Here is a 26,464-nt window from a genome sequence, read left to right on the forward strand (position 1 = left end):
AACACTGAATACTCATTGGATGCTGAAGCTGAAGCCCCAGTACTTTAGCCATCTGATGTGAAGAACCGACTCAGTGGAAAAGACCTTGATGCTGGGAAAGATTGAAGGCAGGAGAAGGGGGAGACAGAGGACAAGATGGTTGGATGGCATAACCGACTCAATGGATGTGAACTTGAGCAAACTCTGGGAGATAGTGAAGGACAGGAAAGCCTGATGTGCTGCAGTTCATGGGGTTGCAAAGTGTTGGACACAACTTAGTAACTGAACAGTAACAATTCTGTAGGTAGGTTATGTTTCCAAAATTGGACAAGAATTAGTGGCTGAACAACAATGCCTTCTGCATATACAAAGACAGACTAGTACCCGTATATATTTTTGCACTATGACACATACAATTTTTTGGTAAATGTCTTGTTATTTCTAGGGTACATGGCTCCTCTGTGAATTTTTAATTTTTTAAACTGCAGCAAATCTCCAAAAGTGTTCCCACCATATTTATTGAAAAAAATTTGCCTATAAGTGGACCCACACAGATCAAAGTCTCATTGTTCAGGAGTCAGCTGAACAATATTAGTAGTATATTAGCACTGGATTGGTTTCTTTTGCACTGATCCTCGATTAGGAGCCAAATATAGAATGGCCTTTCTATTACCCCTAGGTGGCGGGAGTATGGTTGAGTTTTTTAAATATAGTAGAAATCTCAAGAGTTTGGAATCAGACACACTCAAAAAGAACTCTGACTTATACAGAGATCCATAATAACATTCAATAAATTATAAAATTCATAGTTATTATTAAGCTCTTACTCATACTGCAAAATAGTTTTCTTCTCCATTTCCACAGCCACTGATCTCATTCTCTTGTGAGCCAACTGTGACTAAATCACAGCTACAGAGTTAATTTTGCTTCTCTACGAGAAGCAATATTATTTAAAAAGGAGAACAGAATGTTAATTCTCACTGTCTTCAGTTCAGCTCAGTTCAGTCGTTCAGTCATGTCCCACTCTTTGTGACCCCATGGACTGCAGCAAGCCAGGCTTCCCTGTCCATCACCAATTTCCAGAGCTTGTTCAAACTCATGTCCATCGAGTCAGTCTCATACTCTGTCATCCCCTTCTCCTCCTGCCTTCAATCTTCCCCAACATGAGGGACTTTTTCAATGAGTCAATTCTTCACATGAGGTGGCCAAAGTATTGGAGCTTCAACTTCAGCATGTCCTTCCAATGAATATTCAGGACTGATTTCCTTGAGGATTGACTGGTTTGATCTACTTGCCATCCAAGGGACTTTCAAGAGTCTTCCCCAACACCACAGTTCAAATGTATCAATTCTTTGGGGCTCAGCTTTCTTTATAGTCTAATTCTCACACTCCATACATGACTACTGGAAAAACCATGGTTTTGACTATCCGGACCTTTGTGGGCAAAGTAATGTCTTTGCTTTTTAATATACTGTCTACATTGGTCATAACTTTTCTTCCAAGGAGCAAGCATTTTTTTTTTTTTAATTTCATGGCTGCAGTCACCATCTGCAAAGTGATTTTGCAACCCCCCAAAATAAAGTATCTTACTGTTTCCATTGTTTCCCCATCTGTTTGTCATGAAATAATGGAACCAGATGCCATGATCTTTGTTTTTCAAATGCTGAGTTTTAAGCCAGCTTTTTCCACTGATTGTCTTAAAGGCAAAATTTACCTACCTTTTTGACCTGTAGTTTACTTTTTAATTTTTCCTATTTTCTAAGTGATTCTTTATCCAAACTTTAAATTTAACCAGCGTTTGTTCTATTTTTCCTCTTCAGAAGCACAATATCACTTTTAATCATCTTTTCCATCTTCATATTTTATTAAATAAGTGTGAATATATCTTCTCATTTTTCAGAAGACAAGAATCTTGTCATTCTCCTAATTTGTACTGGTCTATTCCTTTCAGAAACATTCCCACAAAAGCAAGGGCAAAGGTGATGTTTGTCTTAATGGCCTTTGTCCTCCCAGCTCACCATCTAAAAGCCCTACCTCTCTCTGCCTGACCACTCAAGGTGTACTTGGCTGTGCATTGATGGTATTGTAAGGTAAGCCCAGACTGTTGACTTTTCTTTTCGTAACTCAGGTGCCTGACTTATCCTTTGATAGTCAGGGCATCCACTTCAAAGAAGGCTCCAATAAACACATTGTCATCCACCAAACTAGGTAAAGATCCAGGCCAACATCACCCTTCACCCATCCTGTCAGGCATTTTTGTTTCAGAGCGTTTGAAAGTGAAGTGAAAGTGTTAGTCACTCAATCTTGTCCACTCTTTGTGACCCCATGGACTGTAGCCTGCCAGGCTCCTCTGTCCACGGGATTCTCCAGGAAAGAATACTGGAGTGGTGCTGGGAGCCGGCACACGAGATCCCACCCATGACAAGGTCATGAGGGAGAAAACCCGACAGGCAAGGCAGATCAGGTTTTCAGGGGTTTTGAAAAGGCCAGGTCATGAGATCCCACCTATGACGAGGTCACGAGGAGAAAGCCTGACAGACAAGGCAGATCAGGTTTTCAGGGATTTCAAAAAGTTGCCCCCGGCGCTCACCTTAAAGATGATACCTGTCTTTCTGATGCCTGCCTCAATAGACTACTCCCTAATTTCTGTGACACAGGCAGAAGGCCTTCCCCGATCTCTTTCCAAATAAGAATCAATTTAGAACTTTAATCAATAAGTTTCCCAGGTGGTGGCATTTTATGAGATTATCCAGGGTGAAAGGAGTGTTTTAATTTAAACTCCTTTGCTGGTAGTTTGTTAGCCAAATGCATTTATGCCCTTGGTACTAATATGCATGATTGCTTATAATATCCTAATCATAAAATAGCACAAAGATCCTGATTATATAAAAGTCCTAATAGACATAAGGTATTTTTAAGGGGTGAAGGAGTCCTATTAGAAAACATAACAAAAATTATTCTAAAGGTGGTTATTGGGTTGATGTTTGCTTGCTGTGTTTTGCTTGTTGTGTTTTTGCTTTTAATGTGCTAAGGTTGTGTTATAGAAGCCATTGTTAATATAGTTAAAGATCTAGAGGAATAAGAACTTAGCCCTAGTGTGATAACAATGAGATGGTTGCTAATTGTCAGCCAGGAGTGCTAGGCAGAGGCTGGCTCACTGAAGCCGCAGAGTCTGTGTGGGGTAAAATTATTAGATAAACGCAACTGACAACTTCTACAGAAGGATTAATTTTTGTGTTAACAAGGTTATACTTCTACTCTGTACTGTTGCCCTATGAGACTGCTACCTTTCAGTTAAGGTCACCAGAGAAACAGAAAACAGGTTTACATTCACCTGACTTGCATAAAATGTTAATAGGTCCCAAGGCCAGAAAATAATGTACAAGACCCTCATAAACAAAGAAATATGCAGAAAACACCCTGGTTTCGTGAAGGACAAGCTGATGTAATGTTAAACTATTTTCCCCTTAGAAATGTACTAATTTAGGGTATAAAAGCCACGGTAAAAAATAAAGCATTGTCAGACTCTGCCAGACTCTGCTGCACCCCCCATCTGCTCTCTCTCTCTCTCTCTCTCTCTCTCTCTCTCTCTCCCTCGCAGACTTGGCCCTATCAAGGCTGGTCTCACGCGTCTTCTCTCTCTCTTTCGCCAACGCCATTCATCCCGAGGGTACCCCCTGGATCCTGCTGGGACTGGACCCCGGCAGAGTGGGTAGCCATTCCCTTCTCCAGGGCATCTTCCTGACCCAGGGATTGAACCTGGGTCTCCTGGATTGCAGGCAGATTCTTTACTGTATTGAATAACTGATCATTTGGTTCTGTTGTCTATTCTCTTCCCAGGCTTTTAAATTTCCTCGTTGTGTCTTAAGTTCACCATTAAAGAGTGAGCCCCTGATACTCTAGTCCTGACCCTCGGCCCCAATAGAAGAAGAATACCTCGTCTCCTCTCTCCCTTTTCCATTTCTCTTCCCATCACCTCAGTGCATGGCAGCAAGTGTGTCATATGCTTTCCAGGATCTCTAAGAAATGTATTTTTTTTAGGTTTTCTGAGAGCTATGGCTAAAAGGAGTCTTATAATCATAAGAGCCATAGATCCAGTCTTATCCATAGGCTGAGACCTGTGCAAACCACGCCTGGATTCCTACACTCTGAAATTCTCCTGAACTTACTCTTATATAATGAAGCAACTCCGAATTTTCTGTCACCCCTGCCTCCCATTAAAGCACATCCATTTACTTCTATGTCAGGAGCTGCTTCCACCTGGCTATTGGGAAATCTGAGACAGCCTATTTTAAATGGAAATATTCCATCCAGTGTCTACTACCTGTCAAGCACAGAGCTAGGTTCTGTATTATAAAACTAATTCAACTTATACTAGAATTCTCACTGTAGCTATTTATTAATGTGCTACCCTCTTCTTCCATAAAAATTTGCATTTAACTGCATTATTTAACGTGTGTTACCCTGAGTAGGATTCATCAAGGAGGTTCACAGTATAGATTCCTCTTCTCAGAGAAACCTAAAAGTTTTTAACCAGGTAGTGGGGTAGAGAGGTTAGGTGCTCATGCAAGATTGAAAATTAGACTATTTTGACATGATGATCAAGAGTTTCATATGCATATTAAAGCTTGATATATACCCAGACAATTAAGGAAGTCTGTTGCCTTACTTGGACATCATCACTTACATCTACACTTGCCTTCCAATCAGGCTGCCCCTTATATTGCATGCAATCACTTATTTTATATATATATACATCATAATTTCAGATACACCTGAAAGAGGACAAAGTAGCTTCTTCCCCTGTATTATGAGTTTTATTTTGTTGATATTATCTGTGACAATTATGTATATTGTTCAGCAAGAAGAAAAAACTCTATTTCTGTTCAGGGAACAATAACTGGTATTAATTACTTACAAAGACAGTTAGGAAAATATGTCCCATCTGAAAAGAGTGTCTGGGTTCCTGCTGCTTCTCCATCACTAAATTAAATAGTATCTCCCTGGAGAGATCAATTAGTTGGTTATATGTACAATTTTTCACTCCATTGATTTTAAAATATTTCCTGCAAATGACATGAACCTCTGCGTCTGAAAAAACTTAAGTCCTCTCTTCCATTGGACATGCACCTTATAAAATCCCTTGAGGTACATATGTCAAGGCCAACCTTGCTTTAAATGAATCATCACAGTAAAATGGTCATTCATGAAAAACTCTAGAAAGGGAAATGTGCAGATCTGGCACAACTAAGATGTAGACACTAACAAAGCTAATGGCCAACATCATTTAGTGACAGCCTAGCACTTAAATTCTCAAGATTTTTCAAAACATCAATAAGTAACAGAAACTGTTTCCTTTGGTGACCCTTCCACTCCCCAAAGAAGTGGTCTCGTTTTGAGCCTCTCATACCAATCAATAGCTTATACAAGTAGAGAAAAAGAATGTTCTTTGTTTTCAAACTCTGTGAGATTTTTCCTATCTCTTCAATCCTTTTTTGTTATGTAATTCCTATTTTGCCTTTGTTAGGTAAGATCAATTTATTCACAGTTTCTCCTTCAAGCAAATAAAACAACATGCTAATAGTCCACAATGCCTTATTCTTTGACTTGTCCTTGATTGTGGTTTCACTATGAATTAATTTTCTCTTAATTACTTCAAGATGGCAAAAAGGCCATAATAAGTAGAATAAGCTGTGAAGTAACTAAAATCTGTTATCCTTGCCATCGTCTTTTTCTCATACTTCTCCTTCTGAATACACACCATACCGAAATTGTTAGTGAAATACTCTCCTCAACCTTGTTTTATCCTCTGCAGTGCTTCATAAACAGCAAAAAGTGTATCTCTCTGCTGAGTCATCAAATTACTGTCTGTTGAGTAAGTCAGACATTAAGGGCTTCCCAGGTGGCTCTGCGGTAAAGAACCCGTCTGCCAGTACAGGAGACATAGGAGACTAGGGTTCAATCCCTAGGTCAGGAAGATCCCTGTAGAAGGGCACTCAGCATTCTTGCCTGGAGAATCTCCAGGAACAGAGGAGCCTGGCAGACTACAGTCCATACGGTCACCTAGAGCCTGAAACAACTGAAGAGAAATAGATGAAATAGATGCTGAGGAAAAATTAAAATATTTCTGCTTAAATTTTTCATCGTAAAATACAATCTAGAATTTGGATTTATAATTTAGAAAATATTGATATTTTAAGCAGTGTAATGTTCTTTTGGGGTATAAATCCCGGGGATTTGAAAGGTTTCTTTCTGTGTATTCTTGAATTAAACTGCATGGGTGCCGACTTATTAGTGTAAAAACATAGCCCTGGTTATGACCTGAATTTTACAAAAGACTATTGGATAATTCATACTATGTCTACTGCAAGTTTCCATATTACAAACTGAAACAAGTTTAAGCACATCATACAAGAAAATAGCAGCGCATATTTCTTACTCTTATCTCTCAAAAGAGAAAGTAGTTCTCCTAGCTTCCTTATGGTACTTAATCATTTGACAGTTTTTCCTGGCTTCAGCCGGCAGCTCCTTACTGCGTTTGCTTGTGTGTGATAAGGGAGATGCACCTCTGCACTGGTCTCACAGTATCTTCACCCTACATTTTCTCTCTGGTCATCTTTGGGGAGTCTTCAATACTGCATTTTCCATTTTCATATCAGATAGAGACTCTCATTAGAGACTCTCTTATTTTAAACTTTGGAAACACTTTCCTTTGAACTCTGTCATGAGGGAAGGAGGACCTGAAATAAGGGAGGAGAACAAAAGGAATTCCTTTGGGATCTGGAAGAACTCTGACAGTTCTAAGCAGGGAGCTGGCTTTCCTACTCCAACATTAATGATATTTACAGTCTTCTGCTCAGTCTTCTGGTGGTGCCCTGGGATCATCTGAATGAATAAAGTAAATGATCCTCAGTAACCTAGGTTCTGACATCACTAGTAAACCTTTTGCTTAATGAACTTTGACAAAGCAAGAAAAACAGGCGGCAGCAGGGACACTGTCTTTTGAGAGGGTAGATGGAACAACAGAATCACACAGAAGACAGGTTTCCATTTTACTAATAAGAAAAAGAAAAGAAAAAAGCAGCTTTAGTCCCCTAATACCATTTCCTAAAAAATGAGGTTTTAATAATTAACCTATTTTGCTTTCATTTGGGTTTTTCCATAAATCTTATGGACTTTTTTTTATCAATCTAATCTAACCTAGTTTTGTTTATTATTAGGATGTATGTTATTTGGGACTATATTATAGGATTTGGTTATTATCATGTCAAGAACTTTTGGTTCTTGACATTCAGATTTTTGGTCTAGGACATAGATGAGGTTCAAACAGTGTATTTGATTAAAATTTATAAAAATTATGATTTTATATGTAGAACTTCATGTGAGAATGAATCATACTGGAAAAGTGCTATTATGTAACTACACACAGATTTAGTCCTAGGTATTTTATTATTCTATTTTTATCCCCTTTACTAGTCTTTTCTCTTTTTTTTTGCTAATGTATATATGTGATACATATGTGATATTAATATCACATATGTGATAAATACTAACCAGTATTTTTGCAATTAGTAAAGGTTGTGATCTTAATAAATATATCTTATAACATGTTATTTTTTGCTACAGATTTTTCAAAAACATGTAACCATATTAGGAATAAATTGTAGTTTGTTTATATGGGTTTACCAATGGAATTTACCTTACCATAGAGTTGTATTATTGTACAGCTTTAAAATAAAACATTTATTTTTTTATGAAATCTATCATGCATGAAAAATACTGTATAGTCATTGAGGTATCCACACTGCAGGCAAAGAAACAGAACAGTCCCTGTGCCTTAGAAACCTCCTGTTTATCCTCTGCAGTCACATCCTTCTCAACTGCTGACTGATGAATTAATAGACCACTTAGTCACTGTTTGCACTCTTCTTCAACCTGCTCTGTGCTAGAGGAGGCTGACCCATCAGGGCTAGGCACACACTCCTTTTTCCAGTGGACTTGACTTTCTTTACCATTGAGAGCCCCTTGTATCAAGATTATACTGCTTTCATTTTTTGAAATTTGTACATACTCTTTTAGCTATGCCTGGAAATCTCTGTGTAGAACTGGTATTAATTCTTTTGTATGTATTTGCTAAATACTTTGCTGAAACCATTAGATTCTGGATTTTTTTTAATGAGTTGTAATAACCATACAAGTATTCAGATTTTATTTTTTTTCTGTACCAGTTATAATAAATTTTATAGAACACTATTTAGAAACTTACTGGAAAAAATATAACTATCCTACTTTCATGTTTATATTTATGTGTAATGATGTGCTATTTCTCAATACAATGTTTGGATTTCTCTTTTTATTCCTAAATCACTGAAAAAAGATTTAATTATCTCAGTAGCCCACTTGTTTTCTTTTGTCTTGCAGTCCTTCATTTTCGGCTTATGTTCTATTTTCTTTTTCTTTTTTTCTATAATTTCTTCTTTATTCTTTATTGCTTCTTTTTTTGCAGTTTAGTTAGGTTTAATATCTTGCCTATCTCCTTTGCTTTAATACTTAGATAATTGGTTTCAAGATTGTATTAATTTTTTTTCTAATGTGATTTGGACTCCAAATATGCTGCTAGTCATCACTTTTTCTGCATCTTACAAATTTGATACTTCATAACTTTATATGACAGAGGAGCCTGGCAGGCTACAGACCATGGGGCCTGTAAAAAGTTGGACAGCAATCACTTCCTTTGCCTTACTAGTTCTTCCATTGTTTGTTGTTGTTTAGTCTCTAAGTCATGTCCAACTCTTTTACTCCATGAACTGTAGCCCATCAGGCTCCTCTGTCTATAGGATTTCCCAGGCAAGAATACTGGAGTGGGTCTCCATTTCCTTCTCCAGGGAATTGTCCAGACCTAGGGATCAAACGTGTGTCTCTTGCGTCTCCTGTATTGGCGGGTGGATTCTTTACCACTGCGCCACCTGGGAAGCCCGTGGGATGTGCACAGGTTGCTAATGCTGGCAGTTTTAGACTTGCATGTGGAAGGGATGGTTTGTAAGAGCAATCTGCATATCTGGTGTCATCACTAGGATAATTCTCTCAGGTAATTTTCATAGTAAAGATGATGCTTTTCCTGTTTTCATGTTTCTCTAGCTAGCATTGTTTGACATATAAAATTTGATATTTGCTTGTATATCAGATATTACTATATTCCATATATTTGCTCCAAGTTCCTTTAAAGAAAAAATTAAGGCAGTGGAGATATATATATTCTTATATATCCACATAAATAAATAAAAAAGCATATACAAGTAAATATATATATATATATATATATATATATATATATATATAATTTAAGTACATATGTATGTTTTTGTCTAGTTGCTAAGTCGTATTTGACTCTTTGTGACTCCATGAACACACCATGAAGCACACTAGGCTTCCCTGTCCTTCACTGTCTTCCTGAGTTTGCTTAAACTCATGTCACTGAGACAGAGATGCCATTCAAGCATCTCATCCTCTGTCGCCCCCTTCTCCTCCCGCACTCAATTTTTCCCAGCATCAGGGTCTTTTCCAAAGTGTTGACTCTGCATCAGGAGAATAAATTATTGGAGCTTCAACTTTAGCACCATTTCTTCCAATGAATATTCAGGGTTGATTTCCTTTAAGATTAACTGGTTTGATCTCCTTGCTGTCCAAGGAACTCTCAAGAGTCTTCTCCAGCACCACAGTTCAAAAGCATATATTCTTTGGTACTCAGCCTTTATGGTCCAGCTCTCACATCCACACATGGCTGCTGGAAAAATCATAGTTTTGACTAGACAGACCTTTGTTGGAAAACTGATATCTCTGCTTTTTACTACATTGTCTAGGTTTGTCATAGCTTTCCTCCCAAGGAGTAAGCATCTTTTCATTTTGTGGCCTCAGTCATCACCCACATTGTGTAGGTACATCATTTTAAACATTTATATGATTTAATACACTTATATGATCCTTTAATACTTTTATAGCTAAAAATACTAATGTCATATGTTGTTTGAATAAATTAGGTTGTGATAAATATCATCACAATGAATATGATTGGAAGTACCTACATTAATATAAGACTAGCTTCAGTCATTTCCTTATGTTACATCATAGGGAAATGCTATAAATCATTCCATAATGATTTTGTGCTTATATACATATATGGAGAATTGCATTTTAAGAATATTGGATCCAAAATACCATAAACAATTATATTTCTGAGAAGCAATAAGAGTTAGAAGACTGAGGAGATAAAACTGTTTATCTGGTAAAAGTTCCTGTTTGCTTCAGTTATAAATTTTGGTGAAATCAATGTTTTGGAGGACAGTATCTTTCTCACAATATCCTTAAATGCTTGTTTTACCTGCTGGTTCTGTAAAGTATAAATAAATGGATTCAGCATAGGAGTCAAGGAGGCATCAAACATAGCAACCCCCTTTGTCAAAACAATCCTTTCCTTCGCAGAGTTTTTCACACACATGAAGATGCAGCTTTCATAAGAGATATGTTTGATTCTCTGAAATCAAAGTTGAAGCAATCAGTCATAACTATATTTCCTTTCTTCTAAGTTATAACCCCTCATAAAGACCTTGTTTACCCATCTCTAAATACCTAATGATTTTTTTTACCCATGTCTTTTCCCAGTATTGTCCAAAATCTGGAATCTTGAAATATTTCATCTGTTATATAAACATAAATCTTTAGATGAAATTTTGCTGCTAATAATGAAATAAATACATGAAAATATATTTCTTCAGTAAGGTTTCTCTGATATTTTGAGAGGGACATTTCCATTTATTTTCCTTTGGAAAGAATAAAACTTAGTACCTTTAATGTATTTCACTATATATAACTTCATAAATATTCCTTGAGACAAATTCTTAGTGACTTTTGGGAAAAACAGTAATAGGGCATTAATGAAGCTTGTGCAAGATCCACTTTGCAATCAAGTTTTAATTGGTTGATCATGGGATGTATGTCCCAGGAGAAATTTGAGGCAATCTGGAAACTAGTCATTAGCCAGTATTTGGGGAGGCATGAGGTTTGGCAAAAATAAAGCAACGTCCTTTGATTTTTGTTTTCATATGCCCCATCTTTCTTATGACAGTGTGCAGAAGTCTGTTTAAACTATGAAAAAAAAAAAAAAGGCACTAAACTGGTCTGTGAAACAATGCTGAAACTATGAAAACTTCTGAGATAGAGCATTCCAGCTAATATTTCCCAAGAAAGTAGTTCTTTTTTCATTACCTGAGCTAAGTCAGTAAAATTAGAAGCAATTCAAGCTTCACTTCTACATTGAACTTTAGAATGAAATCTAAGATACATTTATGTCATGTGTGTCACAGCTGTTATTTACAGATTAGCACGTTAGGCAGAGTTCATTCTACAGTGATCAAACTCAGTGCTAAAAAAGGCACTCCTGTAATATTTTATTGTATTAATTTTTCTTGAAGTATAGTTTCTTTATAATGTTATTTTCTGCTTTGCAGCAATGTGAATCTACAGTATCTTTTAATTAACATGCAAGTAAAACCTGAGCTATTTCAATTATTTTTGCATAATAAATAACGATGCTTGAGTATTCAGTTCAGTTCAGTTCAGTCGCTCAATCCTGTCTGACTCTTTGTGACCCCATGAATAGCAGCACTCCAGGCCTCCCTGTCCATCACCAACTCCCAGAGTTTACTCAAACTCATGTCCAGCGAGTTGATGATGCCATCCAGCCATCTCATCTTCTGTTGTCCCCTTCTCCTCCTGACCCCAATCCCTCGCAGCATCAGGGTCTTTTCCAATGAGTCAACTCATCGCATGAGGTGGCCAAAGTATTGGAGTTTCAACTTCAACATCAGTCCTACCTACCAATGAACACCCAGGACTGATCTGCTTTAGGATGGATTGGTTGGATCTCGTTGCAGTCCAAGGGACTCTCAAGAGTCTTCTGTAACCCCACAGTTCAAAAGCATCAATTTTTTGGTGCTCAGCTTTCTTTATAGTACAACTTCCACATCCCTATATGACCACTGGAAAAACCGTAGTCTTGACTAGACGGACCTTTGTTAGCAAAGTAATGTCTGTGATTTTATTTTAATTTTATTTTTTTAAATTTTTTAGTTTTTCCATTTATTTTTATTAGTTGGAGGCTAATTTCTTTACAATATTGTAGTGGTTTTTGCCATACATTGACATGAATCAGCCATGGATTTACATGTATTCCCCATCTCGATCTCCCCTCCCACCTCCCTCCCGACCCCATCCTTCTGGGTCTTCCCACTACACCAACCTCGAGCACTTGTCTCATGCATCCAACCTGGGATGGTGATCTGTTTCACCCTTGAAAATATACGTATTTCGATGCTGTTCTCTCAAAACACCCCACCCTCGCCTTCTCCCATAGAGTCCAAAAGTCTGTTCTGTACATCTGTGTCTCTTTTTCTGTTTCACATATAGGGTTATCGTTACCATCTTTCTAAACTCCATATATATGTGTTAGTATACTGTATTGGTGTTTTTCTTTTTGGCTTACTTTACTCTGTATAATGGGCTCCAGTTTCATCCATCTCATTAGAACTAATTCAAATGAATTCTTTTTAATGACTGAGTAATATTCCATGGTATATATGCACCACAACTTCATTATCCATTCATCTGCTGATGGGCATCTAGGTTGCTTTCATGTCCTGGCTGCTATAAACAGTGCTGTGATGAACATTGGGGCACACGTGTCTCTCTCAGATTTGGTTTCCTTCGTGTGTATGCCCAGAAGTGGGATTGCTGGGTCATATGGCAGTTCTATTTCCAGTTTTTTAAGGAATCTCCACACTGTTCTCCAAACTGGCTATACTAGTTTGCATTCCCACCAACAGTGTAAGAGGGTTCCCTTTTCTCCACACCCTCTCCAGCATTTATCGTTTGTAGACTTTTGGATAGCAGTCATCCTGACTAGTGTGTAATGGTACCTCGTTGTGGTTTTGATTTGCATTTCTCTGATAATAAGTGATGTTGAGCATCTTTTCATGGGTTTGTTAGCCATCTGTATTTCTTCTTTGGAGAAATGTCTGTTTAGTTCTTTGGCCCATAGTTTGATTGGGTCATTTATTTTTCTGGAGTTGAGCTGCAGGAGTTGCTTGTAATATTTTTGAGATTAATCCTTTGTCTGTTTCTTCGTTTGCTATTATTTTCTCCCAATCTGAGGGCTGTCTTTTCACCTTACTTATAGTTTCCTTTGTTGTGCAAAAGCTTTTAATTTTCATTAGGTCCCATTTGTTTATTTTTACTTTTATTTCCAATATTCTGAGAGGTGGGTCATAGAGGATCCTGCTGTGATTTATGTTGGAGAGTGTTTTGCCTATGTTTTCCACTAGGAGTTTTATAGTTTCTGGTCTTACATTTAGATCTTTAATCCACGTTGAGTTTATTTTTGTGTATGGTGTTAGAAAGTGTTCTAATTTCATTATTTTACAAGTGGTTGACCAGTTTTTCCAGCACCACTTGTTAAAGAGGTTGTCTTTTTCCCATTGTATATCCTTGCCTCCTTTGTTGAAGATAAGGTGTCCATAGGTTCATGGATTTATCTCTGGGCTTTCTATTCTGTTCCACTGATCTATATTTCTGTCTTTGTGCCAGTACCTTACTGTCTTGATGACTGTGGCTTTGTAGTAGAGCCTGAAGTCAGGCAGGTTGATTCCTCCAGTTCCATTCTTCTTTCTCAAGATTGCTTTGGCTATTCGAGGTTTTTTGTATTTCCATACAAATTGTGAAATTATTTGTTCTAGTTCTGTTAAAAAATACCGTTGGTAGCTTGATAGGGATTGCATGAATCTATAGTTTGCTTTGGGTAGTATAGTCATTTTGACAATATTGATTATGTCTGTGATTTTAAATATACTGTCTAGGTTGGTCATAACTTTCCTTCCAAAGAGTAAGCGTCTTTTAATTTCATGACTGCAATCACCATCTGCAGTGATTTTGGAGCCCAGAAAAATAAAGTCAGCCAGTGTTTTGACTGTTTCCCCATCTATTTGCCATGAAGTGATGGGACTGGATGCCATGATCTTAGTTTTCTGAATGCTGAACTTTAAGCCAACTTTTTCACTCTCCTCTTTCACCTTCATCAAGAAGCTCTTTAGTTCTTTTTCACTTTTATTAAAATTTATCACAATCAGAATCACAAAAGGAAGAAATTATTAAATAAATTTACTAAAATTTATCACAGTCACAATAGGAAGAAAATGTAACATGTATCTTTCCACTTCATAGAAGTTACCTTCATGTGATGTTATTTTTAAAGGAAATATATTTGAAATATATATTTACTCTGAAATATTTACATTCACTGGCAACTGCCCTTAACAATTTATGGTACAAATTTTTGATGTATCTTCAGACACTCTAGTTTTGGAAACTTGCCTTTGGTGCTTAGTAGTACATTGTTAGGTACATTATACTTAATTCTGGAAAGCTTCCTTTGTCACAAAGCAATAATTAAGCATTTTATGTTATCATATGCATTTAATGTCACTTTTAAAGGCTGAATGATATTTTGATGTATGGGTATACAATTATCAGTCAAATTCTCATTTATTGCTAACATGAATTATTAAAACATTTTAAAAATGTATCAAATATTAAAATCAATAGTCAAGTATATACATTTTGGTATTATTGCTCTATAACATTTTGAATGTAGATTTCTACATATGAAATTACTGGGTCAAAACTTTCCCTACTTAAAATTTACAAAATGCAAAAATCCTTTACAAAATACTAGAAATCTGAATCCCACTATACATAAAAATGATCATACACCTTGTTAAAGTGGAATTTTTCCCAAGGATGCAAGGATTTTTCAGTATCTGCAAATAAATTAGTGTGATACACCACATCAAAAAATTGAAGAATATAAAAAATATGATCATTTCAAAAGATGCAGAAAAAATTTTTGACAGAATTCAGTAATCATTTATTATAAAAACTCTCCAGAAAGTGGGCACAGAGGGAGCATACTTCCACATAATAACACTGTACCTCAACATACATGACAAATTTATGACTAACATACTCAACAGTGAAAGGTTAAAAGTATTTCCTGTAAGATTAGGAACAGGACAAGGATGCCTCCCCTCACCACTTTTAATCAATGTTGTTTTAGAAGTCCTAGCCATGGTAATCATAGAAGGCAAAGAAATAAAAGGAATTCAAGTTGGAAAAGAACTAAAATTATCACTGTTTTCAGATGACAAGATACTACATATAGAAAATCCTAAAGATGTTACCAGAAAACTACTTGCACTCAATAAATTTGGTAAAGTTGCAGGATACAAAATAAATACACAGAAATCTGTTGCATTTCTATATGTCGAGGATGAAAAGTCAGAAAGAGAAGTTAAAGAAACAATACCATCTGCCATCACCTCTAAAAGAATAAAATATCTAGAAATAAACCTATCAAAGGTGACAAAAGACCTTTACTCCAAACATTATAAGATGTAGTTGAAAGAAATAAAAGGTGACAAAGACAGATGGAGAGAAATATCATGCTCTTGGATTGGAAGAATCAATGTTGTCAAAATGACTGCACTATCCAAGGCAATATACAGATTTAATCCAATGCTTTTCAAATTATCAATTTGAAAAACAATTCTTAAAATGTGTATGGAAACAGAAAAGACCCTGAACAGTCAAAGCAATCTTGAGAAAGAAAAACAGAGCTGAAGGAATCAGGATCCCTGACTTCAAACTCTACTACAAAGCTACAGTAATCAATACAGTACAAAACTGGCACAAAAACAGAAATGTAGATCAACAGAATAGGATAGAAAGCTTAGAAACAAACTCATGTGCCTGTGACCCATTAATCTATGACAAAGGAGGCAAGGGTATACAATGGAGAAAAGACAATCTCTTCAATAAGTTGTGCTGATAAAACTAGAAAGCTACAGGGAAAATAATCAGATTAAAATATTCTCTTACATCATACACAAAAATAAACTCAAAATGAATTAAAGACATAAATGTAAAACCAGATATGATAAAACTATTAGATGAAAACATTGGTAGAACACTCTTTGACATTAATCACAGCAGTATCTTTTTTGATCCATCTTCCAGAATAATGGACATAAAAACAAAAGTAAACAAAGGAGACCTAATTAAACTCAAAAACTTTTTCACAGCAAAGGAAACCATAAACAAAATGAAAAGACAACTCATAGAATGAGAGAAAATATTTGCAAATGATGTGATTAACAGGGGATTGGTCTCCAAAATTTAAAAGAAGCTCACTTGGCTCAATATTAAGAAAACAAACAGCTCAATCAAAGTATAAGCAGAAGACCTAAATAGACATTACTCCAAAAAAGACATACAGATGACCAAGAGGCATATGAAAAGATGCTCAACATCACTAATTATTAGAGAAAGGCACATCAAAACTATAAGGAGATATCACCTCACACCATCATCAAAAAATATGCATATAGTAAATGCTGGAAAGGGTGTGGCAAAAAGAAAACCCTCCTATACTGTTGATGGGAATGTATATTGGTGCAGTCACTATGGAAGAAAAATACGATGGTCTTTAAAAAACTAAAAATATAAGCACTGCGTGATCCAGCAATTCCTTCTCCTAGGTATATAGCCAGAGAAAAACATGGTTTGAAAGGATACATTCACCCAATATTCATTTCAGTGCTGTTTATGATAGTCAAGACATAGAAGCAACCTAAGTGTCTATCAACAGAGGAATGGATTAAGATGATGTTTGTAAGGCATAGTTTCGGCGAGGCAGAAAAGGAAAGACGACCTCAACAGAAGTAGGTTACCTTTATTCAGGCAAGGAGGGGCGACAGTTGGCCAAACGACCAGGCTGAGTGCCGAAAGGGATCAGGGAGGCTTCATACTTATAGGGAGGTTTGTGGAAGCGATAAGGGAAACGTCAATCAAGTGGGATATTTTGAGTACTCTTTTGTTGAGATGACACTTGTAGTTGGGCAGGGGGTGGTAAGTCTTCTGGGCGAGTGTAGGAGGTGGAAGGTTTCCGGACAGGGGGTGATAAGTCCCAGATAGTTGTAACTGGCCTGGAGCATCAGGATGGAACTAAAGTTATGCTTTGTTTTCTCCGAGGTTAGATGATTCAACAAGAGGCCTTTGAGACTGTAGTTCTCTTTTCTAGGCCCAAAAGACTCCTTCAATGTTGTACATATATGCTATGGTCTATTACTCAGCCATAAAAAAGAATGACTTAATTGTCGGGAGCCAGCACACGAGATCCCACCCATGACAAGGTCATGAGAAGACTTGACAATCAAGGCAGATCAGGACTTCAGGGATTTCGAAAAGCTGCCCGGCGCTCACCTTAAAGATGATCTCTGTCTTTCTGAGACTTGCTATATTAGACTACTCCCTAATTTTTGTGACACAGGTAGAAGACCTTCTCCAATCTCTTTTCAAACAGAATCAACTTAGAACTTTAATTAATATGTCCCCCGGACGGTGGTATTCTATAAGATTATCCAGGATGAAAGGAGTGTTTCAATTTAGACCCCTTTGCTGGCATTCTAGCCTGCTTGGCAAATGCGTACTAATGCACATGACTGCTCACAACACCTTAATCATAAACAGAATAAAGAACCTGATCACAAAAGGCCCTAATAAGTACAGCGCCCTTCGGGGGTGAGGAAGCCCTATTAGAGAACACAAAAATATTATTCTAAAAGTGGTTATAGTTAAAGATTTAGAAAAATAAGAGTTTAGAATTGTTCATTTTAACCAGGAATGGTAAACAGGGGCTGCCTCACCGGAGCTGCACATTCTTTGTGTGGTAAACCTTTTAGATAAATTTAACTGATAACTTCTGCAAAAGGACTGACCTTTGTGTTCATTAAAGAATAGATTATGGAAAATAGCTTTGCATTCACTTAGGTCATAAAATGTCAATAGGCCCCAAGGCCAGAAGATAATGTACAAGACTCTCACAAAGAAGTATGCAGAAAACACCCTGCTTTCATGAAGGATAAGCCAATGTAATGTTAAACTATCTTCCCCTTAAAAATGTACTAACTTAGAATATAAAATCTACGGTAAAAAAATAAAGATTTGCCAGACTCTGCTGCACACCCCCAGTCTGGTCTCTCTCCCTCTCTCTCTCTTTCTCTCGCTGACGCCGTTCATCCTGAGGGTACCCCTGGATCCTGCCGAGGCTGGACCCTGGCACTTAATGCTATTTGCAGCATCATGAATGGACCAAGAGATTATCATACTGAGGGACATAAGTCAGACAAAGAAAGATAAATATATGATATTGCATATATGTTGTACCTAAAAAAAAAAAGATACAAAACAGAAACAGACTCACAAACCAGCATGAAGGGTAGGAATGAGGGACAGATTGGGAGTTTGGGATAGACATACACACATTACCGTATTTAAAACTAGTAATCAACAAGGGCCTACTGTACAGGGCAGGGAACTCTGCTTGGTATTCTGCTAGTATCCTAAATAAGAAAATAATTTGCAGAAGAATATGTGTATCTATAACCGAATTACTTTGCTGTACACCCAAAGCTAGCACTATGTTGTTAATCAACTATATTCCAATATAATACAAATATTTAAACTAATAAAGTAAAAACATAGATACACTGATGTGGCCAATCCACAGGTGAGTTCAGTTTTATTTTATAAATATGTATTAACTACTGTAGTGGTTAATTTTGTGTGTCAACTTGGCTAGCCTATGTTGCTCAGTTCTTTGCTCAAACACCAGTCTAGATATTACTATGAAGATATTTTTTAGATATGATTAACATTTAAATCAATAGATTTTGAGCAAAGCATATTGACCTCCATAATTTAGGTTGGCCTCATCCAGTCAGTTAAAGGCTTAAAGAGGAAAAAAAAAAAAAAAACAAGGTTTCCTAAGGAAGTAGAAATTCTGCCTCCACACTGCCTTTGGACTTGAGATTGTAACCAACATTCCCTGGGTCTTCACCTCAGTTAGCCCTGTAGATTTCAGACTTCCCAACCCCCATGGTATGAGCCAACTCCTTTAAGTATGTATAGACATATGTACAGACATACCCACATGCAAGCAATAAGCACACACACATCATCTTAGTTCTGTTTCTCTGTTATTGTTTAGTTGCTAAGTTATATCCGACTCTACAGCCCCATGGACTGCAGCACCCCAGGCTTCTCTGTTCTTCACTATCTCAAAGAGTTTGTTCAGACTCATGTTCATTGAGTCAATGATCCATCCAACCATCTCATCCTCTATCGCCCCCTTCTCCTCTTGCCCTCAATCTTTCTCAGCATCAGTGTCTTTTCCAATGAGTCAGCTCTTTTCATCACATGGCCAAAGTACTGGAGCTTCAACTTCAGCATCAGTCCTTCTAAATGAATATTCAGGGTTGATTTCCTTTAAGATTGATTGGTTTGATTTCCTTGTAGCCCAAGGGACTCTCAAGAGTCCAACAGTTCAAAAGAATCAGTTCTTTGGTGCTCAGCCTTGTTTATGGTCCAACTTTGTCTGTTTCTCTGGAGAACTGTAAATAATGCAACTGCCCACTTATATAACACAGTGTTATGCTCTAGGAGTATATAGAAGATATTTGTACCATGTGGCAAAATACGACAAAGCATGTTGACATGGGTAGGACACGGTAGGAAAACAAACCACAAGCAAAGTACACAGGTGTATTTCCTGCTGCCCTTTATACCTGTTGTAATGTTAGTGGCACTTAGATTCATCTGTGAATGGACAAAGTAGTTAATTCTGAAGGAGAAAGCTTGCCACTAGGCAAAAGTAGATTCTGCTTCTCTCTTTAGGCCATTGTTCAAATCTATTGATTGGATTATGTAGTTCAATCAGCGTGTATTGAATCTTGCAGAAAAAAGAAAGAAAGAAAGAAAACAAATGCTGTTAGATCCCTCTATATCTACCTTCTAGAAATCTACCTTCTAGCATATGGTATTACCATTTCTTAAAATATTACCATTATACAAGTTCTACATTCATGAAGTTCTTCTTAAAGGGATAATTTATTGTATCAAACTTTATGCTGTTTAAACTCCCATGCAATAAATTGTTTAAAAACACAAAAACTTGGAAAACATAGTTTTCTCATTACTGATTGCTGTCATGATGACAAATATATAATACACTTTTAACACTTTTATGTAGGATATAAGTAAATTGTGAGTCAAACTTCATGCTCATAAATCAGTATTCTTTCTTCACATTGTTGAGCTACTTTTTACTGTTTATTTTTATCAGTTATTCCTATACTCATATGGCTGAGTTCCCTCTATTACATTTCAAACAAACATTAAAACAGAGTATGTGTACATATGCATATAAAATGTGTGTATACACATAGACATAATATAAATATTTCATTTTTGTAATGAAATATATATATTTATATGTATATACATAAATACTTTTGGATCTAGACATACATGAATTAATAAGTAAAGAAATCTTATTTTGCTCAATAGTTTATTTATTGTTTAAAAGCATATATATCATTTAAGGTACATATGTAAAATATAATATATAATATATGAAGGATCTATATCTCTAGTTTGTATTTATCATATAAAAGTGCATAAGATCATTCCATAAAGGTTTTATGCTATAGAAATAATTGCATCCATGACTCACCTCCCAGAGTAATGGAAATAAAAGCAAAAATAAACAAATGGGACCTAATTAAACTTAGAAGCTTTTTCACAATGAAGAAAACTATAAACAAAGTGAAAAGACAGCCTTCAGAAAGGGAGAAAATAATAGCATATGAAGTAACTGACAAAAAATGAATCTCAAAAATATACAAGGAACTCCTGCAGCTCAATTCCAGAAAAATAAATGACCCAATCAAACTATGGGCCAAAGAACTATACAGACATTTCTCCAAAGAAGACATACAGATGGCTAACAAATCCATGATAAGATGCTCAACATCACTCATTATCAGGGAAATGCAAATCAAAACCACAGTGAGGTACCATTACACACCAGTCAGAATGGCTGCTATTCAAAAGTCTACAAACAATAAATGCTGGAGAGGGTGTGGAGAAAAGGGAACCCTCTTACACTGTTGGTGGGAATGCAAACTAGTACAGCCACTATGGAGAACAGTGTGGAGATGCTTAGAAAACTGGAAATAGAACTGCCATATGACCCAGCAATCCCACTCCTAGGCATACACACCAAGGAAACCAGATCTGAAAGAGACAGGTGTACCCCAATGCTCATCACAGCACTGTTTATAATAACCAGGACATGGAAGCAACCTAGATGCCCATCAGGAGATATGAATAAGAAAGCTGTGGTACATATGCACCATGGAATATTACTCAGCCATTAAAAAGAATACATTTGGATCAGTTCTAATGAGATGAATGAACCTGGAGCCTATTATACAGAGTGAAATAAGTCGGAAGAAAAACACCAATATAGCATACTAACTCATATATATGGAATTTAGAAAGATGTCAACGATAACCCTATGTGCGAGACAGAAAAAGAGACACAGATATGTAGAACGGAATTTTGGACTCTGTGGGAAAAGTCAAGGGTGGGATGATCTGAGAGAATAGCATTGAGACATGTATATTATATGTGGAACAGATCGCCAGTCCAGGTTTAATGCATGAGACATGGTGCTCAGGGCTGGTGCACTGGGAAAACCCAGAGGGATGGGCTGGGGAGGGAGGTGGGAGAGGGGTTCAGGAAGGGGAACACATGTAAATCCATGGCTGATTCATGTCAATTATGGCAAAAACCACTGCAATGCTGTAAAGTAATTAGCCTCCAATTAAAATAAATAAATTTAAAAAGAGAGAAATAATTGCAATATAAGAATATTAAATAATATAGCCTAAACAATTGCATTTCTGAGAAGATATACAGGACAGAGATTTTAATGCTGAATTATTCATTGATTCTCAGGTTAAAGTCATGTATATTTTAGTTAAAGTTGTAGTTGTATCAATGTTTTTGAGGAAAGAATTTTTCTCACAGCATCTTTAAGTGCTTGGTTCACTTGCTGGTTCCTTAAGGTGTAAATAAATGGATTCAGCATAGGAGCTACAGAAGTACTGAACGCAGTTACTGTTTTTGTCAAAGCAACCTCTTCTTAGCTGAAGTTTTCACATACATGAGGATGCAGCTTCCATAAGACATAGAGACAACAATCATATGAGAGGAGCAGGTTGGAAAGGTCTTTTTTCTTTATTGAGCCGAGGGGATTCTCAGAATTGTTCTGAGGATATAGGAGTAGGAGACGATTATTAGCATCAAAGTGGACATTAGAGTCAGCACAGCGTAAACAAAGCTCATGAGCTCCAGAGTGCTAGGGTCTGTGCAGGAGATTTGCAGTAAAGGGGCAGAATCACAGGGGAAGTGGTCAATGACATTGGGGTCACAGAAATCCCGCTACAGCCCCATGATCAGTGGTGGAAAGATCACCAGGAATCCAGCCAGCCAGGAGCAGCCTACAGGCTGGTAGCAGATCTTGTTACTCATGATGGTTGTATAATGCAGAGTTTTGTAGATAGCCAAAAACCATCACAGGACATAGATGATAGTGAGAGGGTAACAGGCAGGAAGGCCAGGGTCTCCAAAGGGAGGAAATAGGCTGCAAGTGTCTCTTAAAATTCTGTGTTGCTATGATGACACCTGGTTCCACCTGAATTTAACTTTTCTCAAACCTTGAGCTAACCAATGCATTGTTCTTATGGAAATGTTTTTCTTAAGCTATGCTAATGAAACTATGCATTTGCTTTGGAATTTGCCTTTCTTCAAAATGGTTCCACCTAAGACTAAACTTTTTTTTTTCTTTTCTCAAACCTTGGGCTAATAGCAGCTCAACCAATCAGTATCCACACCAATTGAAACTCCTTCAGCCTTGTCTGATTAATAACTCTCTAACAGACGTAAAACAGCTTGCTAAAACTAGCAGGGGGCCACTCTGTCCCCCTTCTGATGTCTATGTCAGAAACTTTCTCTGTCCTTTTCACTTTAACAAAGCTCTGCTACACAAAAGCTCTTCAGTGATCAAGCCTGGTCTCTGGTCCTGAAGCTAAATCTTCCTTTTTGGAGATCACGAATACAACACCATTCACTGTAAGCTATCAATAGGAGAAAAAACTCCGTTGAACCAAATAGGATCAAGAAAAAGAGCTGAACTGCACAAGCATTATAGGAAGTAGATTTGTCTCCAGTTAGACTGCTCATCAAAAATCCTGAGATACAGAGAGAAGTAAAGGAAATTTCTAAGAAGGAGAAATTCCTGAGGAAAAAATACACCGGAGTCTTCAAGTGGGAATCCAGCAGTGTAAGAATGATGATAGTCAGATTTCCACTAACACTCAGCACATATGTGAGAAGTAAGAGGCAGAAAATCACCACTTGCATTTCTGGATTATCAGTCAAACCCAGGAGGGTGAACTCTGTCACTGATGAACTGTTTCTCATTTTGTGTGGTTGATTTGACAAATCTTGTGGCAAAATCAGGACAGAAACAATATATGGGTTAGACAAACAAATATCAGCATCTCTCTTTTTTTTTTTAAATAATGATTGTGTCTTCATGAAAAGTACCTGAGATTCTACATGTACATTCTACACTTCTTCCAATTTCATTATACACATAATGGATATGTATTCTGTTTAATATCAGTCGTATATTGTCCTGCATAATGTCCTCTGATTCCTTGACACGTGTTCACTCTGCCTTTGCTGCTTACAATTGTTAGTTGGGAAATCTACTGACTGACGTGAGCTTTTCTCATGCTTCAGTGTTGAGCTAATATATAGAGAATATTACTCTCTTTTTTATTCAAGTTTTTAGGATTAAAAGTACTGATTGATGATGTAAAGGACTGGTCAACCTAAACCTAATTAATATTTCTCAGTGACATTCTGAATTCTCTCTGAGAAAATAGTCAATCATACACTTAATTGTTCAATATTACCTGTTTCTTATAAAATTAGAGTTATCCAAGTGTTGTGTTCAAATATTTATGTATATTAAAATGACATATAAATAGCATGACATATTTTGTAACCAAATAGTTATTTCATTATCACATATTAATGAGGCTTCTGAACTCCTTAATTACCTTGTTCATTACATTAACATGAAAATTCAATTTAGTGTTTTTTACTTGATTGTTTCAAAATGCCTAACAATTCATTTTGTAAATATACCAAAGTGATGGGGACATCAAGCAACACTTCACAAAATATGATAGTGATATAAGAATCCTTCAACAATGCATTTTGATGCAAAATACACAAATAGTTTGTGTAGAGTCTAAACCTACCCTAGACATCCACACCAAGAGTATGCACATGTCTTTCTAAAGTATAAATGTAAATTAAGAAAAGCAACTTATGCTGCACCTGTTTCTACTAATTGATCATAAATCACCATTTAAAGTTCTCAACTATTTAGATTATCAATATAGGTATTATATTAATATGTATGTATATAATGTGTATACATATATATTCATGTATATGAGAGATAGTCAGCAGAGAATCAATGGTATATAAGATATAAAAGTTGAGAATACTTATTTTCAAATGCTTGATGGTTAGAATTAGATATTAAAAGTGATATATTTGATTCTCTTAAATCAGAAGTGATCAGTCATAGATATATTTCCTTCCCTCCAACAGAACTATAAATCCCTCATAAATATCCTTTTATTCCATCTCCAAATACCTAATGAATTATTTTCCACATATCTTTTCCCATCACTGTCCAAAAACCTGGAATCTTGAAATAGTTCACCTGTCATATAGATATAAATCTCTAGATGAAAGAAGTTTGCTTCTATTAATGAAATAAATCTTTGAGAATATTTCTTTAATAGGCTTCTCTGATATTTTGAGGTAAGTGGACATATCCATTTATTTTCCTTTGAAAAGGAGTAAACTTACCACCTTTAATGTGTTTTGCTACATATAACTTCATAAATATTCCTTGAGACAAATTTTTAATGACTTTTGAGATAAACAGTAATAGGACAGTAATGAATAACATACAGGATCTGCTTTGGCAATCATGTTTTAATTGGTTGATCATGGGACCTATGGTGCAGGGGAAGTTTGAGGAAATCATGCAGCTGAATGTTAGCCAATATTTGAGGAGAACTGAGGCTGAACAAACCAACATTCTCTGATTTTTATTTTCATATAATCTATGCATGATTCTTAAATGGTGTACAGAAATCTGTTTAATGTGAAAAAAATAAGGCACAGAATGATTAAAGAAAAACACCAAGTTCCATGGGCTGTGAAATGTTAAAATTACAAAGACTTTTTGAGATAGAGCATTCTAGCAAGTATTTCTTTAGAATGAATTTGCCTTTCAATACTTGAGCAAAGTCACTAAAATTTCATTACATCAGATTTCACTTTTACATTTACTTATTCCTTCTGACTTCTGAGTATGAAATCCAAGACACATTTATATAAAGAATATATATGTAATGTATATCAAAGCTATTCTTCACGGGGTCACAAAGAGTTGAACAGCACTGAGTGACTAAGCACACGCACATCGCTATTCTTTCCAGGTGAGCACATGAAGTGGAGTTTATCCCACAGTGACCAAATCCAGTGTTAGAAATATGCATCAGTGTGATATCTTCTTAATGAACATATCACATAAGTAAAATCTATTTAATAAATTTTTTTTACAATCAATAATAGCATTTTAGTATTAGAAGTCTAATTGATAAAAGTTATTAAAATATATCACAATCACAGTGTCAAATATAACAAATAAAAACATCACAACGTGTATCTTTTCACTTCAAAGAACTTGTTGTCTTCATGTGATCTTATTTTTAAGAAAATCTACTTGAAGTGTATATTTATTTTGAAATATTTACCTTCACTGGTAAGTACTCTTAACAAATTATAATACAAATTGTTGATACATATTTAAACACATCTAATTTTGGAAATTTGCCCTTGGCACTTAGTAATATATTATTAGTTCCCTTGTCACAAGGTAATATTTAAGCACTCAAAGTGAGCATACGCACTGATATCAGTTACATAGTTGAAAACCATTTGATGTTCAGTTGCTCAGTTGTGTTGGTCTCTGTGACCACAGCAACTGCAGCATGCCAGGTTTCCCTGTCCTTCACCATCTCCTGGAACTTGCTCAAACTCCATAATCAATCAAATTATTACTTTGGGGTATTATGAATGACCAAAAATTTCTAAAATTAAACCATATATTAGAGGAAGTCACACACATACATTTTCATATAATTATTCTATTTCATTTTGAATGTAGACTCTGCAAATGAAATTACTTTTCCTCCTTAAAATTTTCATACACATTTCTTGCGGGGAGCGGCTTGAAAGAGCTGACTCTGGGAGCTGCCTTGATTGATTATCAAGGGTCCCTTCAAGGACATAGCTCTCTGCCCCGCCACCCCTCTC

At 36.2% G+C, this 26,464-nt stretch overlaps 1 pseudogene; it reads right to left on the reverse strand.

The window, feature by feature from the left end:
* Positions 1-10,228: 10,228 nt before the first annotated feature.
* Positions 10,229-23,473, reverse strand: LOC136161570 (olfactory receptor 6C76-like; annotated as a pseudogene).
* Positions 23,474-26,464: the final 2,991 nt, after the last annotated feature.

The sequence above is a fragment of the Muntiacus reevesi genome, chromosome 1, assembly GCF_963930625.1.
Source record: "Muntiacus reevesi chromosome 1, mMunRee1.1, whole genome shotgun sequence".
In the NCBI taxonomy this organism is placed as follows: domain Eukaryota; kingdom Metazoa; phylum Chordata; class Mammalia; order Artiodactyla; family Cervidae; genus Muntiacus; species Muntiacus reevesi.